The 19,944-nt window shown below is 47.9% G+C and overlaps 1 protein-coding gene across 3 annotated transcripts in view; it reads right to left on the reverse strand.

Annotated features, from left to right (window-relative positions):
- LOC142557012 (carbohydrate sulfotransferase 1-like) overlaps positions 1-19,944 on the reverse strand; it is a 72,268-nt gene that overhangs the window by 38,096 nt on the left and 14,228 nt on the right. Inside the window, exon 2 of one of the 3 annotated variants that reach the window (XM_075668547.1) lies at positions 17,225-17,259. The exons of 1 other annotated variant lie outside the window; for it this stretch is intronic. The gene's annotated coding sequence lies outside the window, so the exon portion shown is untranslated. Of the gene's footprint in view, positions 1-8,265; positions 8,343-17,224; positions 17,260-19,944 lie in introns of those variants that run through there. One more of the 3 variants, XM_075668548.1, reaches the window with a different exon arrangement.

Genomic DNA, 19,944 nt, shown 5'->3' on the forward strand with positions numbered 1-19,944 from the left:
AAAGGGAAATTTCATAATTTTTCCAAAGGGAAAAATTATGCATCCACGCCACAGCAGCCGAAACCCCAAAGATAACCCATTACGGATTTGCTTAGAAACGAAACCCGCATTATTTTTCAGGGAAACCCGTATTGGTTTCCTTTGCAGCTTTCTGCATATACTGTGTGGTGGACGACAAATTTTCCTTTTCGTGATTCATCGTCCACCTCGCGGGCTTCAACAGAACTGATTTGCGATACACTCCTCTTTCTTTGCCGAGAGGATGCCTGCTGTGCCACTCCTCAAAACGCGCCTACGTATTAGAATTTGGTACCGCAAGGGTTGCGGATAATTGCTAATGCCTTTAAAGATACTGTATAGAGCGAAGAGGAAACAGCAGAAGTGAGCGAATATCAACTTTTTGGTATAGGAAACGAATACGAACAGAAAGTATCGAATGTCGAATTGTCAGACGCAGGCCCATATATTTATATGAGCATTTCGGTATAATTAGGTACCTTTTCTGCACTGATTAGTGCAGAAAAGACGAACTATCAAGGACTAAGGAACAGTTGCAAACACGAGGTCATTAATTGTCATTAAATTACTACACGAATGGCCTCTCAACAACTTTAGAGCCTGGTGGCAAACCAGCCTTTCAAGAATAACTGGATGCTGTATGACTAGCTTTCCAAATACATGAAATCGATTGTGGTCGCGAAACAATGAAAAGTTGAGGAAAAAGAAAACGAAAAGTTATTGACGAACTTGTGAGTGAAAACATCGCAAGTTGTAGCGTAAGAGCTAAAACTATTACATCACCGGAGTGCCAAGAACACTATGCGACAGACTACAACCAAAAATCGCAGCTTGCCAAGTGCGCTTCTGACGCAAAACCGAACAGAGTTCTCATTACCCATTTTTCTTCTTGACTGCGTCGCAAACTTTTGTCATTGGCTTCTGACAATTTGCGAGGCTCTGTTCAGTTTACAGAGAACAGACGCCAGAAATTTACCGTTGGTTGTTGCCGGATGTTTGGTTAATTTTGAACATTCAAAAATACTGAATCGTTCTTTTTCGAATACGAATCGAACATTACACAATAACTATTCGTGTTCGCATTCGAAAATTCGATCTTCGTCCACCCCTATAGAACACAGTGTTTTGTATCAACAACAAACCAGTGCCAGCTTCTCACTTTTCCAGTCAGCAGTTAAAGAATACGTTGAACGTGTGATTATTATATATTTCTTTTTGTAGATGTCCTTTGTTGGTCATTAGCCACCCTCTGGCTGTCCTCATTAACCTAGGCCTGATTTTGCCGTTGTTTCACGAGGGTCGTACGGGAAGTCGACATGGCCGCTATCTGCTACAGTTGTAGAGTTTTCATTAAAGATCCGTAGAGGGAGCTCTGGCGATAGTGATTATATGAGGGCTGTAGGTATGGCGATTGGGGTATTTCAATCATTCAATCATTTATCATTCTTATTAAACATTAATACAACTACAAAGGAAATGTTATAGAGAACCAGGTACCAAAGCAAGAACTGGCAGGGGCCCCCCTTCTAGCATACGTATAAAAATGAGGAAAATACGATTAGCAACTAAGGTAAACACAGCGGGAAAATACAAAGCACCATGTTAGAAGTAATTACTGGGCTTTACTCGGATTATTTACATACGAATTTGCCGAAACTTCGTCCTTCACCTGGCTGCAAATGGCTTTGTGCCTGCACTTGCAGAATTCTCAATATTCAACAAGATGTTGCGCTATAAGTTCACCGGTTCGCACCGATTACGCATGTGCGTCGAGCCCCACTGCTTTACTGAATTCAGAAAACGTCTTTAAAAATGAAATTATGAAGTATTACGTGCCAAAACCACAATTTGAATATGAGATACGCGGCGTTCAGGGGCTCCAAATTAATTTTTACAGCCTGGTGTTCCTTCAACGTGCATCTAATGCACGCTACACGACCGCCTCTGCATTTCGCCTCCCTCTCGTGAGAACGCAGTCGCCGCGGCCGCGATCGAACCCTCGATCTGAGCAGCGCAACGACAAAGTCGCTGACCTACCGCGACGCTACGCGTAAGCGCGGTGTCCGGGCAAATATCTCGGCGTAAGATCTCGGTGAGTTACGGCCATATACGAGCGCGGCGACTGCCATGTCGTCTAGAGTACGGCACCCACTCATCCCTGCTATGTCGCTGCTAGTGATACTACAAGGAAGCCAGATAAAGCAACGCAAACCTCGATTTTTGAGCAGCGTGTTATTATACTGCAAGCCTCTGTCATTGCAGTGACGTGCGTTGAAATGACTGTCTGCTGATGACGCATCATCCCTCCCCTTCCAGAAGCCATAACGTTCTGGTAGTTTCCGTGGCCGTGTTCATGTTCGCAAGGGTGGTGGTGCCGCTTCCATTACGGTTTCTTCCGGACTGTGTTAATAAATCGAGGTTCTTGTTGCTTTACCTCGCTTCCTTGTAGTATTACTAGCAGCGACATAACGATCCCCCATTTGACATTGGTGGCAGAGAAGATGCTCTGCTGCGTCTAGGAGGGGTGTCTTCACGGCCCTCTGGTTTGATTGCATGTATCTAACGCGCTCTCAGGCTAAATGAGTCTTAGTCCGTCGGTCCGTGTCCACGACTGGTGATCCGCGACGTCGATGAGAGCGCGAGAAGTTGCCTTTAAGTGGTTCAGCCGGCTTTCAAACATCCTAATGACGAGTAAAGAACGGTAATTTCGCGCGAAGTTAATAACGGCGGCGCACCTGTTTTTACGAAACGCACAAAACTGACCGAGCATGACGTCCATATACTGTCCAGTCAATGCCTCCGTCTTCCGCATTCGACGCCGATGTCTTCCCTCGCATTTTCTCACCCCTCCGGAGCAATTGCGCTTTGCTGATTTTGGGCGCAAGGTCATGTTCCAACAGACCGTCGAATTCGAAGGCGCCAGGAGCAACGAACCACCTGTGCCGCCATGATATGTCACTGGGAACGTGGCGTTCAACCATATTCGCACAGGAAAGAAATGAGCTTTTGATAAATTTTGACGTTTCCGTGGTCTCTGAACAAAAAGAAATACCTGCTAGCACCAGAATGAATAAATACAATCTACGGGCTATTTCAGACGTAGCAGTTCCCGATTCCCTCCGAAACACCAAAAGCGTACGACAACGCAGGGTGATTCTTTTAAACGACGTCTCCTGCACGAGTTCTGCCCCGCGCCGTGCGCGGACCGAAACAAAACAATTGGCGCGAGCTTGCCCTTACATTGCACGAACCTGCCTCCCACGCTCTCCCTCCCGACTTTCTCTTCTGACCGAGCGCTTCCTCGTTATCATCAAGGGAGAGGAGCACAATGCAAGGCCGACGACGCTGCCGCAATTCTTTAAAAAAGTAAGACAATGGCGAAAGGAAGCACCGCGGCGAAAGGAAGGGCAGCGACAGCAGCCGTAATTCTCCATTGTCTGCGCCGCTCGGCGCTGCCCGACGAGGTGCCGGCCGAAGCGAAAACAAAAGCGAAAACAGGGTCAGCCAGGCATGCGGGCCGCCGTCACCGTCTCAACTATGTCGGCGTGCCCGCTCTGAACGGGGAACCGGTTGCCGTTCTCACCGCGCTCTACTATAACAGATGGTCTGGAAGTGAACGTAGGTGTACACGATACACGGCCGACGCCTAATCGCCCCCTTCTCTGTGCTCGATTTCGACCTCCCCCTCGCTCAAGCCTTGCCACCTTTTTGCTGTGACGAGAGCGCATGGCTGTGCAGTTTCACTTTCGGGAACGCTGCGTAGAGCTTGCCCGCAGTGTAAAAAAAAATATGAACAAGGAGTCGTGACGCGGCTGCGTCCTGGCCATGGCGCGATGGATGCATTAGCATTCAGGGGAGACGTTTCCGTTTCGTGCGCGCTTCCGCCGTGAGAAAAACAGTGCAGTCGCGAGACTTGATTGTGCGCGAACATCCCAGACAACTAAGGCGCGCAGCGCGAGATGCCTGAATGGCTGATTAGACAGCGCCCGGCCGAGCCGCCGCAGCCATTGTATGTAAACACAAGCGCATCTGCTCAACACGTTCGGCGCTGCGACAATACTGAGATCCGGAGATGCATTTGTTTTTCTTGAACGTGAACAACAACGGGGGTGTTATACAAGCGGAATGACCAGTTCGCATAATTGGCTGACACGAGGGTTTCGCCAGTCGGCTGCAGCCTCCTATAGCTCTTACAACGAAGCGCGGAGCGTAAGCTCATGCCAACAAATGCGTGGATGCGGGGAGATGGGGATTAGGCGGAGCAGGATTAAATGGAGCCAGCACGAATGCTGGCATGCAGGGTGCATTGAGGGGCCGCGTCCCCTCAAGCTCCTTTTCAGGGCCCGAGATGGTAGAGAGCCTACGCCAATACATAAGTCTGGAGTCACTGTCTTTATCCGTCGGATGTTGAATTTTATCCCAAACTGCAAGATATTTTGCCAATACGAAGGTGCTTACGGGTGTTCGGATACGAGGAGTCCAACTTAATGGTTATCCGCCGTTTATCATGCACGATGGGTTCTACAAGGCACTTCTGCGGTTTATTCACAAAAAAAAGAAGTAAGAAAAAGGCCAGAACGTATTTATTTAAATACGCAATGCCGCGTGACAAGGCGTGCCAAAAAAGCAACTCGCATGTTTCCAATTACAGCCTTTTCAGCAGTTTTTCTTTTTTTCACGTCAGTTATAGATGTTACCTGCGCTTCACAAAAAGACAAACCGACGCTTGAGAGAGTCCAGCAAAAATTTTTATACGTTTACTTGACTAAGTGAGCTCATCAGACACTCCCGTATACGCTGTTCGATAAGTTTAGGCGCATTTATGCATTTGTACTGGAAAGCAGCGTCACCACACGAGTATCGCGTATGTGATCAATGATGGGGATATTGCTGATCTTCTGTTCAACTCCGAAGACAATATCGAATCCAGAAATTTTCGATCGACAGCTTAGCTTTGGAAATCGCCGGTTAGGAAGTTTAGTTTCAATTTTGTTATATCTTTTCCGACTAGAGAGAAACAGAGAGAGAGGAAAAAAGACAAAGCGAAAGGCAGGGAAGTTAACAAAGGACTGAGCCGAGCTCTGTACCCTGCGCTGTGGAAGGAGAAAATGCAGGAAAAGATAAAAGGGAAGAAGAGAAATTCTACTGCTGATACCGCCGACCTACTGACAGTCCTCCGCACTACGTCACAGATGGTCACTCAGTTCGGGAGCCTTCGGAAATGGCAGCGGCCGTCTTATAGCTGCGAAATGCGAGCACATGATCCCAATATCTTGTTCCTCATTCGCTGTTAGCCTGCCCAGTCTCCGCTGAAAGCGACCTGCCACGCGCCACACACTTAGTGTCAACTGGTTGCGCAGTATGAGTGAGGCTGTTTGAACCGCCCTGCTCTACTGATGTATCGCAGGACAGGGCGCTGAGTAAAAAACTGATTCATCAGACAATGCTTTGGACAGAACGATATCGACTGCATATGCTTCCCTATTTGCGTCCACAATTGCTTCGCGCCAGCGGACAGACAGGTGCGAACTGACGTTGCTACGTTTCGCTTTCGACGTTACCTTTCTCGGCCGTGCATTTATAAGCGCGCCATGACGCAAGAGGGTTTGCGTGTTCGCATCGCGCTTCCTTTTACTCCGTCGCCCCATCGGCGTCATCAGCGGCCGTAATAGCCGTGCCCCCTCCATTGCGAGCGAACCGGAGCCAAGGACGATTGGCCGGAGCATGCCAGGACGCCTCTTTTTTCCTGCTCTGCCGCATTGAGCGCCCACGCCCCGCTGTCGAGTGCAGCCGGGTGGACGGACACGCAAGCCAAGCGTCGGAGCGAGACGACACGAACGCAGGCGTCGAAATCATCGACGTCGCAGTGGACGGTGCAGCGTTCTCGAAAATGGTCGCATCGAAACACAATGAACAAATTTGGCGGACGCGCAAGCTTTGCCTTTAAGAGGAAGATATTCCAAAAGGACTTCTTCTTGGGCAAGTTGGTGCTTAGATTTCCTAGGTACACTTTGTGGTGCAATATTGTTTGGCGCTTCGCTGTCGTCCTTTGTTCTGTTCCTTTTCAAGAAATGTATTTTGCGCCACAATGTACACCTAGGAAACTTAGGAGGAAGCTTTAGGTCGGGTGCTCGTATCTAAATACGTGTAAAAGGAGAATTCGTTTTTATCGGCAACCACTGCACTAAACCTGGCGAGGTTTGTTTCGTTTCAAAGAAAAACCTAAAATCTGGTGACCGTTCGTTTCGAATTTTTTATCTGGGTCGTCAATTTTTTATTAAAAATTGGCACGCACCGATCGCAAATTTTCAGAAAACGAAACTATCAAGTTTACAACTCTTCAACTCAGCAATGAAATGTGATATCGCAATTATGGGGATTGCATCTGATAGTACATCTAAAGCGGACAAAATTTATATATTTTACCTGAATCTAAAAAAGTTTACTAATATGGAAATACAGCTTTTGCAGAACTCTAGTACACAACGTAATAAATTGACGTAAGATGTACATTGACATATCGAATTTGTCCCCTTTGAATGATATAATGGATGCCGTCTACAGAACCGTGATACCTCTTCTTCATGCAGAACTATTAATTTGTAAACTCCATGCTTCTATTTCTTTTCGAACTTTCTAACTTTAGAAAATTGTTTTAACAAAATTCAGGCCCGAAATCATAAATTCTGCTTCCAAGAGCCACCAGAATTTTACTTGCTCTCTCAAATGCAACAAGTTTCATTAAACTCGGTCCAAGAGTTATCTCAGAAAAGCATTTCTGCGTTTTACATGTATTTGAATTGACCGCGTCGGAGTTGCGCCCGAGCTAAAGCTTCCCCTTAAGAGTGCAATGCGATAGCATTCAAAGACCCCTGACTGCTTTTCATGCTTCCCGGAAACTGCAGCTTACGTAACCGTAACGTTTACCGGTGAACGCCGGCGGCGAACGCTATGTACGAAGGCGAGCTTTCTGGTAGAAACGCGGCCTCTAGCGTGGGCGTATGTCGTGATATTCTTTCGCACTTTTGACATTTTAGGCTGAGAAGAGCTAGCATAAAAGATGTGCGCTGTCGGTGTTTTCTGCCATTACATTTGTTTACGGGGTGCCGTTCTCAAAATTCCGAGGAACAACTTTGTAAAAAATGAAAGACAAGGTATGAGCAACTTTGGTCGTAGTAGAGTGGATGGGCGTGCGTGGTAGGAAATTAAGTTCGAAATTATTTTTGCAGACGCGACATCCGATGCTGGATGGGGGACGCAGACGCCGTATTTTCGTGGACACGGGGCCCTTAACGCACTCGCCTGCAGAACTGCGTGTCACTTCTGTGTAAAATAAATAAGTAAATAAGTACAGTAACAATAATAAATCTGCGTTAACATACACGAAGAAAAAAAGACAATGAAAGCAACACTTTAGCACACGCCAACGTTGAGATATGCAAGAGCGGAAAAGAAAAAAAAAAGGACGCGCCATAACAACTCAAGCGAGTCGCTGAACGAGATCGTTAGCGGTATTTCTAGCACATGCCCGAACGTATAAAAAGCATTTCAGCTAGTGCACTAAAATCTGTTCAGGGTTATTCCACGCCAACTGAGACTTCGCGCTTGACCACCCTCGATTCCTTTTAAAAAAAATCATGGCTTATTGCGTTACTGTGACAAACATTAATCCAGCTTGGTTTTGTCGCAACAATATTTTTCGCGATGTTGGCGGCCTCTTGAGTTTACAAGCGATTGCAAAACCTAGTGTAACAAAGAAATTTGTATAAATTAAACATTTCCACGAATAACTATGAGACTTTTTTCATACATGTAAAAGAAATTATATATATATATATATATATATATATATATATATATATATATATATATATATATATATATATATATATATATGAGCTTGAATTTTGTTTGAATATAAAACGCGAGTGAAGGTACAAAAACGTGGAATTTCGAAATCCTTTATGAAATATTATGTTCCCACATTAGTCACTCCAACTATTTCTCTAGGTTGTCCAGAGTGCGAAGAAGCCGATAAAAATGTTTCTCTCGCAGTTTGCATTTCTTTCTAAGGCAGTGAAATAGAGCAGCAAGACGCGAAAGCGGCAGGAACGCAGTTTCGTGGCGCGAAAGTCGAGGCACGCGAACGAATCTTGTACTTTTATCCGCACACCTGCTGTAAAAGGGCAGTATAGAAACACAGAGGCAAGCTCAAAAGCTCAATGCATGGAAAATCTTGGTACCGACCTTATTCTCCAGCAGACGGAGACGTAGAATTGCGCACTCGCTCGCCTCGGACACAGGCACAGCGGAAACCGACTCCGTGTCGCCCAGACGCAACACGGCACGTTCCTCTCTCTGAGCGGTTTTAACTCTGACTGCTCGTCTGACAGCAAAGTGCGAATGCCTGCCGAAAGGGCAGCTCTCTGTACTGTTTACGTTGAGGAGCGCTAGCCACTCTATTCGAGCTCGGACCGAAAGCGGTACCTGCATCCGATAGCGCTTCTCGCGGCTGGGGGATGAGGAGCGTGGTTGCAACAGTCGTGGTTCGCATCTCCAGTTACCGCATGCGGGATATCCTGATCCTCCTGCCGGGCAGTCGCCTCATTTTTAGTTTTTGTATCCGCGCCTTTCAACAGGTACCCGCATTGCCGAAGCTGGCAGCATCCAAGCCTAGCGCACAGTTGTATTCTAGTGGTGTAGCGATGGTTCTGTGCACATTTGTATCCGGTTGGCAAAGTGTGCTGCGGTGAAGAGCAAGCACGGGGCAACGCCCCCTGGGGTTGAACGCAGGAACTCAACTTCCAGAATTTATTTTTTCTTGCTTAAAACGAAAATTGTTCCGATTAGACTTTCGGAAATAAATGTCATTTAAAGGTGCTGCGTAACTTACTACCTTTCATATCTTTGCTTGGATCACCTCACAATGCAATTGACGGCTGAATATGCCTGAAAAGCAAATTTTCTCAAGCTCGGAATTTGTTTTTCTCACACGCGTCATGTTTTTTTTTAGCTCTGAAACACTTTTATCGGCTTCTTTGCCTTCTGGACAACTTAGAGAAATAGATGGGATGACTACAGTGAGAACATGAAATTTCATTTAAAGAATTTCGAAATGCCACCTTCTTGTACCTTCTTGTGTGTTTTATATTTAAAGAAAAGTATGACAGATTCAGTTCAATGTAATACCTATGAAAGAGCAATGTGTTTTATATTTGTGAAAATATTTCATAGTCATTCGTAAAAATTTTTGTTTCGTAGAAACTGTTTTGGTTAGACTAGCTTTTGCTACCGCTTGCAAAATTAAGATGGCGGCCACGGCACGAAAAAAAAAATTTTGCGTCTATTCTCGACCGCCTAAAGTTGTTTCACTCACTGACTCACTCCCCAAAAACAAGCTGGGATAATGTTTGTCATAGTAACGCAATGAGCCATCATATTTTTAAAGAAATGGAAGATGGTCGAGCGCCAACTCTGGATCAGTTGGCGCGGAATGACCCTTCATTCAAGGCCATGGTGCAACTATTGTACCAAGGGACAAGGAATGATCTCCCAGAACTCCAAGTTTAAAGCGCAGCTGTTGCCTTTGCAGGGCGTACAGGGATCAGTCTATTCGTGTATCTAATGCGTACAATATTGTTCAACGTCTCGCAGCCAGAGACGCAACATCAAGCAGACGAAACGAAGAAACAAACAGCAATAAAAAGTTGAAGAAATACTTGGAAGACGCGCCGACCGCATACAATACTGGCGGGTATTCCGCTGTAACGCGTTTTCAGCGTCGGCATTTCTAATCCTGGAGTCGAGCGCTAAGCGTGTCTGTAAGAATCGCCGCATCGATCATATTCGCCGCCCGCCGACAGCGTTATCTTCTTTCCAATCGCTGTCCTTCACACTGCACGCCGGGAGAGTACAGACAATGGGTCGTTTGCGCTGATCGTGATGAAGCTGCCGAGGCACCTTGAGTCGAACGCACAGGCAGAGAAATAGGTTGTCACAGCCTGGAAGACCGTTCAACTCGCATCGCATGTGTGCAGCAGTTACAGCGTACAGCAGTCATCCTGCTGGGTATGAGGTGGCAGCTTTGATTCCAGGCTGGCGCGGTCGCATTTCGACGGAAGCAGAATGTAGTAATAATAATATATGCGGTTTTACGTGCCAAAACCACTTTCTGATTATGAGGCACGCCGTAGTAGAGGACTCCGGAAATTTAGACCACCTGGGGTTCTTTAACGTGCACCTAAATCTAAGTACACGGGTGTTTTCGCATTTCGCCCCCATCGAAATGCGGCCGCCGTGGCCGGGATTCGATCCCGCGACCTCGTGCTCAGCAGCCTAACACCATAGCCACTGAGCAACCACGGCGGGTAAGCCGAATGTAATAGCGCCTTTCTGTCCAGCTCTCAGTGCGCGTTCGGCAATTGTGGCGGCTCTCGGGCTACCGCATTTACTACGCAAAGCCAGGCGGCTGGTATCATACATCCCGTGCGTTTCTTTGGCAAATAAGACGGTCTCGTGTTTACCATCGCTGCATTCTGTCCTTCATTAACTTTATTCAATAAATCACCGTGTATTTGTTCTTCCATTCTTATTGTTGCTTGTATTTGAGGCGTATTGGGCGCATTTGTCAAGTCAGAGAAACAATAGTAGCCAGTTCAACGGGCTCGCGATGAGGTCGAAAGGATGGGCCTTTCGGTCCCAACGTGGGAGCGGCCCGCTTCGGGCTAGGAAACTAGCGCGACCTAATGGACCATAATAAAGTTTTTCCATTCATCCACCCATCCATCCATCCATCTATACATGCGCGAACGCCTTTAAGCTTTAAGACGGCTAATAACAAATCGATCAGCTAATAATCTCATTGATCAATCTGCTAATCAATCACTGTTCTTTCTTTTTCCTTGTAGTATTTGGTGCGTTCTGCACTGAGCTATCACATCACGCATTCAAGAGAAGCAGACGGCATCGTTCACAAGCGCCAAAATCTTCAACACACATATTGAAAATCTATCTATCTATCTATCTATCTATCTATCTATCTATCTATCTATCTATCTATCTATCTATCTATCTATCTATCTATCTATCTATCTATCTATCTATCTATCTATCTATCTATCTATCTATCTATCTATCTATCTATATGCGAGCCTTCTCGCATAAACATGTACACACTTGGAAACTTCGCAACAACAAGGCCGTAAGAACCGTCTCAGTGAGGTCTCACGGCGGCCCACAACGCAATGACAGAGTGAATAATTATACCGACGGAATGGATCAGTGATTATTTAGGTTAATTTTCTGTGCCTTGAGAACAATATGCAGCCCCCACCGATATGCCGCATTGCATGATGGTAGTGGAGAGGAAGAATCGCCCTTCGTCTTAGAGTCACCAGCGGGCTAAATTAAGTAAGCAGGTCGAGCGTCTCGGCCAGGCCCCGTACTGATAGCGCACTCGGCGGCATACTGCACACGGTGCACTTGACTTACAGATTAAATAGTACAACTTCGTGGCTCATTACCCGGAAAAGCTATTATTATTATTATTGTTGTTGTTGTTGTTGTTGTTGTTGTTGTTGTTGTTGTTGTTGTTGTTGTTGTTGTTGTTGTTGTTGTTGTTGTTGTTGTTTTTTACTTGACTTGAAAACATATGTACGCGTGGAAGGAAAGGAAAAGTGAGGACCAAGGGCGCTATAACGTAAAACTATTCCAAACTTTTCTATTCCAATTCTGCTATCAGCCCTCCACGATTGGTCAAAAACTTTTTTTGACCACCCCCACTTCATCTGTCTGTCACGCGACGTCACGAAAACCGCGATACCTCCCCATCTGATATGATGTGTACACACTGTTTATGCATGATTTGACAGAAAAAAGAAAAACAGTTATTTTTGATTCGACCCCTTTTCGCCATTAGCCCTCGGCTATTGGTAAAAGGTTTTCGGGCTGCACCCACTTCACCTGCCTGTCACGCGACGTCACAAAACCGCAAGAGCTCACCGCGTCAGAGTGACGTGTACGCGATAAAGATGCATTAATATGCCGAACAAAACTCAATTTTCTTCGGAATAGCCGCAGGCTGCCCCGTTCCGAAAGGAATAGAAGATGGCTGCCGCCGATCGCTCAGACGCTGGCTACTCGCACCTGCCGTAGAGCATGGGCCTATTTGGGTACAATAAAGCTTCTTGCGTGGCCGTGTAACGTTTTCGAGCACTTTCGGCACGTTTACCCCCTCATTCTGCCAACTCTTCTTTGCTGAGGGTCCGTTTTAGCGTCATTCTTGAGCTTCCGCTGCATGCCGCCGCGATTTTCGACCAGCCACCGCAAGCTAAGTAAGGGAAAGCCGACCAATCGTAGACGCCGGCACCACCCTCTTCATCCGGTTATCGACTTTCAGTGCAGTGGCTCGATCCCATCGAATCCCTCTCCACTTGAGCGTTCTCCTCGCCTCTTGTCAGCCAATTAGATATGACAAGCCGCTCAGTGTAGGCAATGTTATTCGTTTTTCAAGCAAACAAACGTGACCTCCTATGAACGAGGAGAGCGTTTGATTGGTCTGTTCAGACAACCCTGTGGGTGACCGCTCGGTGCTTGCGTTGGTGGTTACGCAAAGTTGACGTCAGGAAATTGGAATAGAAACATTTTGGAATAGTTTTACGTTATAGGGCCCCAGGCTGGCAACTGCCACCGGAAGAGGCACAACGTCTGCCTACTCTTCAGAAAGGAGACAGAAACATAGAAATGGAAGATGGGAAGAAGGGGAGGAATGAGGAAATAAAAGGAAGTGGACAAATCTAAAAGAATAAAAAGAAAGGTACGCAAGAATATACAAATCAGACGGAAGGCCAAGCTAGCGAGTTTTCACAACTTTTCACAAGTTTCTTGCGTACGAAAACGGCTACAAACGCGTAAGAAACATGTCACCTGAAATCCGTCACGCGACACTGACACACTGGCGCTGCAGTGCGGGGAACGAAATTGGTGGTTGGGATGCAAAACTAGCGGGTCGCGGCCCATAGTCGAGGAGAGCATCTGCTCCTCCTGAAACGCATCTTTCAGAGTCTACATTGCTTGTCAACACACGTCCGGGAAGTCCATCGTAGCGAAACACGTGGGGACGGCGCAAGATTTCTCTTTTAACGATCTGGTTGTCCGTCTAAAAGGACTTGTACACAATCGTGCGGGACTGTTAACATGCCCAGTCACCTATTAGAGCATGCCTGTAGTGATAAGCTATCGCTGGTGTCCCAGCAAATGCGCACCGTGTTCCTCTCCGTTCATTATGCGATCCTACTCTCCCTTTTGTCATGTTCGGTGGACGCTTGCTCAGGCGGCGGCGGCGGCGTCCCCCTCTTCCGCTTCGGGCGAACTATTTTCCGGACGGCCTCACCATCCGCAAGCCCCCGATCACGTGACCGTAGCCTCCTGGCGCAGCCACGCGCGCGAGCGTTCGATCACTTGTGGCCAGATCCTCACGTACTACCGTTAAAGCCAGCCTCAAATACCCCCCTTCCCGACAAGCCTCTCAACAAGCACCAGTGGAACACGTGGCGGCTCTTGCAGACGCGCACCTTCCCTACACCGGTCTTGTGTCATCACGTCTACACCGATGCCTTGACGCTGAGCTGCAAAACATGCCACGCTTCATCATGCGCAGATGCCGACCACATTATCTGCGCATGCTTCGCAGCACCACACACCATCAAACACAGCACCAATCCTACATTCAGAATCGCCACACCCGAGCAGTGGGAGGCCATGCTGCTCAGCGAACGGCCGGAGGATAGAATCTGGATAATCCGACTGCCCGACGATGACGCCAAGACTCAAGGTCTAGATGCAGCCTGAGAAAGGGAGGCTCTGTCACGCTCCCTCGACCCCAGCAAAGACTTTGAATAAAGCCTCTCTCTCTCTCTCTCTCTCTCTCTCTCTCTCTCTCTCTTGTCAACTACTTCCGAGGATCGCGTTCTCATCGAAAGTCTCGAGTTAGCAGTCGAAAGCATGAAGTCGTCTTTCTTTGCTTGTCTGCTGCAAATGACCGCTTTTAGGAATTTCATACCTAAATGTGAAATCCTGTGTTGTAGCACTCAACTGTTAGCGAATTACTGGAAGCAAATGATTTCTAACCGTGAAGCTTTACTGCTAGTCCAAATCGGAAGGTTCCCATTGAGGTGCCGTGTGCATAAATATGCACGCGACCTTATTTTGGGGGGCCAGAAATAAAATTGCTTTTGTTGGTTGCAATGTGTTGCAGTACATGAGAGAACTATAATCTGATGTAATTCGGAGCTTCGTTGGTTGTAATGCTTAATTTGCGTCTCAAGGGATTACGAAAGGAAGGACGTGTACTTAACGGCATACACTGGTTGCAGCGAGGCTATTACGTAGCGTCTGTCGTGTCGGCCGCGGCGTAATTTTGTTGGGGACAAAGCCGTGAACCAGACCGCCTTTAGCGGTACCAGGCGGCATTACATAAATGCTGTTCCTCACACGTGTGCTAGTCGGCAGCCTGCAAAATAATGGTCTTTTGCGCAGCACCCTTGAAGACGTCGTTTTCCCCTGAGGGCCCGCGGTGATCAGGAAGAGAGTGCTCGTACGACTGCTGATTGCCTTCATGTGAGGCACGGTGCTCTTCGACACCTGGTGAAGCACGTAGTGACACTTACACAAGGCTCAGGCGGAACAATTGCCGGCTATGTATGCCAGGCTAACCCTGACTGCTGCAACACCACGACCGCCACCACCTTGTCTGGAGTCATGGAAAGCGCCGGCATGGAAGGTGGCTGCTATCCTCTTCTCTCACAGCCTCCACAAGGGGAGTTACCCAGCATTCCACCACAGCGTACAAACCTTCAGGCGCCCCAAGCTTACCACGCGATAACGCGTGCTGGCAGGCCTGGCAATTACCTTCTTCAATAACTATCTTCGATTATTTATGCCTGAATTCTTGTTAAGAAAGCACAGTTATAGTGCCAGCGCGCATAACGATTGTTAGGCTCAACAGACAATATATCAAATGTAGCGTAGCGTTTCACCCTTATGCATGCGTACAACAGCGCTATGTTCCTATACAAGGGCACACACAATGAATATAGCCTATCGTGCATATGTAATGCAACATAGTCAATATAAATAAAGCGAGATGTGATGTACTGTACGTTGAAAGTACGTCCATAACTGGCCTATAGCTAGACCTTCAAGTTGTCATTGATTGCCCATTTCCGCAACCTGCACGACAGGCCTGGATGTTCAATGAAACTTGACGAAATCTTTATTAGCGCGAGTGCCATTCTTACGGTACTTCCGGCGCTGGGCAGGAATCTAACCCGCATCATAGCGTTGAGACAATTTAGTGTGAATATACCTTAACGGCACTCGCCACGTGCGCGAGTACTTCATGACGGCGTCGCTAAATAAACGGGGCAGCGTGTCCAGTGGGAAGCGCGCGATGCCATGAGCCCAGCGCGCATAGTAACAAGCCGCATACTTGGCACGATGACGTCAAGGGGAATTCGCTTCCAATCGCAATTAAGGTCGACATTCATCGTGAGATGGGTTCTGGCGGTTTACCGTTGCAAGCATATCTAAACTTATGTGCATGAGTGCTGCGTTGGCCATCGCAGGTTATATTTATATATATATATATATATATATATATATATATATATATATATATATATATATATATATATATATATATATATATATATATACACACACACTATGAGTGCCCACAACTCGATTGCTGCGCGAGAACACGCGATCATAGCGCCTTTGTTTTGGCGGTGAAAGTGCGCCAACCACCGACCGCCACGATTAGGGACGGTTGAAAGGGCCACGCTGTTCGGCTTCGGAAGCTTTCTGCACGCCACTCGCGACAGGGCGGGCACACCGGATTCCACGACACGCTCACGCCGCGCCGGCTCTGGGTCGGACGTCGGTCCCTTTCTCGAAGCCGCGCAGGACGCCACGGAGTCGCGTAACACGGCGCTCACCGTGACAGCGCGACGAGCGGCTCGCTCGAGAAATCGTGACGCTTGCGTGAAGGAAGTGCGGCGATCAAGAAGAACATCAGCAGCGTGCGCCCCATGGTGTCTGTCTCTGTATGAAGACGAGCCAGCGCGTCAGCCGGCGCTCCCTGCTGCGGCGACGCTCGTGTTGTTTCGTGATTACGCAGTCTCGGCTGACCGCTTAGCGTGACACGTGCGACGAAAGCGCGGCGCGGTCCAGGAACGCGCGGTCTATTTTTAAGTCTTCGTTTCGGCGACCTGCCTTCGGACACGCTTTTATTTCGCCGAGTCACTCGGAGCGGAGCGCTCTGTTCGAGCCGCCATGCGCGGCAAATTGCCGCGCGGCCGAGTTCGGTAAGTCATGCGGGACGTTCGGATGCGTAAATAGAGCGACTCTATAGAAGTGCAGAGGATGTGATGCGGACAGTATCGCGCGGCACGTAATGCGAGCGCTCGAACACCCTCAAGCCTAACTTTCTCATCGGATGTCTAAGCGCTTGTTCTTATTGTGCCTAATGTCCTACCTATCCTTTTTGAAAAAGAACACACACACGCAAACAATTCCCAGCATCAAATTTTCTGAACCACCGCGCACGACTCCGCGCATGCGCGGAGGCGAGCGCCAGCAGGTGGCGCTGCAAGAAACCCGACGGCGCACGCGGTGCGCGCCTTGCGCGGTGATTGGTTGAGTTTTTTGGCTACGGAGACGAAGGAATCCGGGGATCGCAGTCACATGCGGCTTCACTGTGGAAAAAACAGAAGCAAAGCGAGGAAAACCGCGAGAGGACGTCGCGCCATCTGGTGCACGGTGTCAAATCTGTCCAAGAGAATCCATTAACCCCAAGCGTACATTTCTATGCCAACGCGTCTTGTGTCAGGCCTACGAACAGCAGAACCCGTATTCACACACACACAAAGAATCTTACGCTAGAATTTTCCCCGATTCCAGTCAGTATTGATGCTGAACATATTATTAGCAAAGGCGGCTCGCCAGTGGCAATAGATCACTTACGAGAATTAGACCGTAAAGTCGCCGAACTACAGCGAAAATTGGGCAGGCTATAGCCCCTCCTAACTTTAGATGATCGAAGTGCTCGTAACAGGAGGTGCCAGTTAAGTTGCGATGTTGTTTACATTATATTACTAGACTAGCGAACCGTTATTTTTTTTTATTAACAATGGCAAGCTGCACTTACCAATCTGAATCTGTGTCAATTTGGCCCCAGGTGAGCTGAAAGGAAGTGAAAAGCTTATTTCACTATTTGTTAGCGATCAACGACAGCCAGAGTGCAGCCATCACGACAACTCACTGAAAGAGTGAGAGTAAGAGGTGCCGTCATGTTTTCCAAAGCTAATTATTAGTGCGCCTTAGCGCGACGTATAAGATAAACTCGTTAGATAGTGCACGTTAGCGAACCATAGAAACACTATAACACAAGGAGCATGCGCGGTGGAGAGAACGCCATTTCTTTACGTACGGGTAATGTGTTCAGGTTTGTTTGCGCGCGCTTTTCTAAAGCTCACAACCGCATCGCGCCCGGTATAAAGCTCGGCTCTGGATATGCGGAGTATAGAATGAAAGAAAACGCACCATTCGAAACCTCGGTGGAATGTCAACACAAAAGCGTCACGCGCTATCACTGGCTCGACTGCTGTTTTCTGGTGAACCCGTACGCCCATTCGTTCAAAAGTACACAAACGCGCACGCCACCAAGCGATTCAGAAACTCCTCTTCAAACTATACTATACGCTTCTATAGCGGGTGAGCGGCAGGCTGCGCCCGCAGATCGGATCCGGTGTCTGTACAGAATCGCCAAAGGCATAGCGTGCGCAAAAATTCGAGGGGGGTCTTCCGTCCACGCACCGGTGCGCTTAGAAAGCGCGCAGCGCGTCGCCCGCGGCAAGCCGCTTGTTTGGAAAGCGCTTAAGAGGAAAGAAATCAACTTATCACGCGAAGCCTTGGCCCTGAAATACGGGCAAATGTTTGGCTCGCACGCGAGGTGACGCAAACTGGCCGCCGCGGACGATTCCAACTTGGGTTGACGGTACAGCAGAAGTGGAGCAAAACCAAACGAGCGGGGAAACCAAAGGGAACAAGAACAAAAGTGGGAGGAAAGATGGCGGCGAGGGTTAGCGGTGGTAGCGGACGACGCATCGAATGATAGAGAAAAAAGATCCTGAGGAAAAAAAGAACGAAAAAATAAAGCCGCACAAGAAGAGAGGGTGGCGAAGGTTAACGTCGCAGCAGGCGACGCAATAGAGAGAAAAGACAGAAAAGAAAAAGGAAATGAGCAAAAACAAATAACGGTGAGGGTTGTCGCTAAAAATGGAGGGGAAAACAGTAACAAAAAAAAGTAAGATGGCGGTGAGGCTACGAGTGCTACAGCAGGTACGAGCGCTGCAGAATGAAGTACGGGGAAACGATGTTTAAATAGAAAGGGTTAATGGACCGAAGGCCACAATATCAAAAGCAATCACTGCGACAGTTCAGCAGAAAGGACGCCGCATCGCAAGATAACCATAACAAATGCTGTGGCGGCCCGCAGAAGCGGGCGACGGAGAGTGGGTGACAGGGAAAGAAGGCTTAGCGAACAGGAAAGTTTCAAAACAAAAACGAAAGGTCGGCCGGAGCCTTCCAAGCGAAGCGGACTCCTGTGTTGACACAGTGACCTACGTTTTGTGGGTTCGCGTGCCAAACGAACACGACGTACAGATGACATCGCAGTTGGCTCAGAAAGCGGAGGCCTTGCGAAAAGCCTGGAAAGACGAAGGGGAACGAGACGCCGTGGGAGAGGGAACGTAGAATGCTGACGGTGCGAGGAAGGAGGATGCGAAGTAAACGTAAAGAAAAGACGTTGCCGGAAGCGACACCTCGCGGGTGTTTACCAGCGCGTGAGAAACGAGAAAAAGGCTGCAAACACGGCGAGATCCACATGCTCTGGCAACGAGGCAATATCCGGCATCAAGGAGACCCCCTTTTCCCGACGAGTGCTTTATGCACGTCGAACAAATGTTGCCTCACCCAACGCACATTGATGGCGAAACGGTTACAGACGCCTTAAAACCTGGTTGTACGAAAGTGAGGGGTCTCGTATCCTGGTGCAAGATGATGACACCAATATCTATTGCTAGTGTCCAAAGACGACTGTGGAAATGTTTTGATTGGTTGGTAATGAAGTCAGCGAATGCATAGAGATAAATAGCTGTGGTTGAAATTGAATATGGAAAATATCGAAGGCAAAGAGAAATAAAAGTAGACGGAAAGGTAACTTGTCGCCAGTGGGAGGCGAACTCACGACCTGCATATTACGCATGCGTTACACTACCAATTGTGGAACGGCGACAGCCATCAATGCGTCCACCATCTTTGGTATTTATGTGTACTAGATTTGGCCCTATGGGAGTGTTAATCCAGAGTCGATCATGGCCATGGCGGGCGGATGTGGAACATCGTTCTTTGCCGGATGGCATCACGTAACGCTTGAGCTTACGAGAGCAGGCACGTGGCTAGTAAACCGTCGTACGCTACCTAATGGCATAAAGGCTGTCAGATTCGTGACCGTCGCTACGAATGGACGAGGAGCAGGGAAACATGGGGGCTGAATTTTTTGTTAACCAGGACCATGTAAAGCCAACAGGCAATCAAGCGAAAGAAAGAATACGGGTAATTAGCTGTGGTTGAAATTTCTTTACATCTCAATTTCAAGCACAGCTAAATACCACTGTGCTTTCCTTGGCTTCATTGTCTGTTGGCTTTGTATGGCCATGATCAACGAAAATCGAGCCCCTCTGTTCCTGTCCTTCTCGTTGATTGATTGGTGGGGCTTAACGCGCCAAAGAAGCACATCCGGCTAAACATCGTGGCACACGGTTCTGAGCTATATACTGACCACCTGGGGTTCCTTAGCTCGCAGCC

The sequence above is a fragment of the Dermacentor variabilis genome, chromosome 9 (assembly GCF_050947875.1).
Source record: "Dermacentor variabilis isolate Ectoservices chromosome 9, ASM5094787v1, whole genome shotgun sequence".
Lineage (NCBI taxonomy): Eukaryota > Metazoa > Arthropoda > Arachnida > Ixodida > Ixodidae > Dermacentor > Dermacentor variabilis.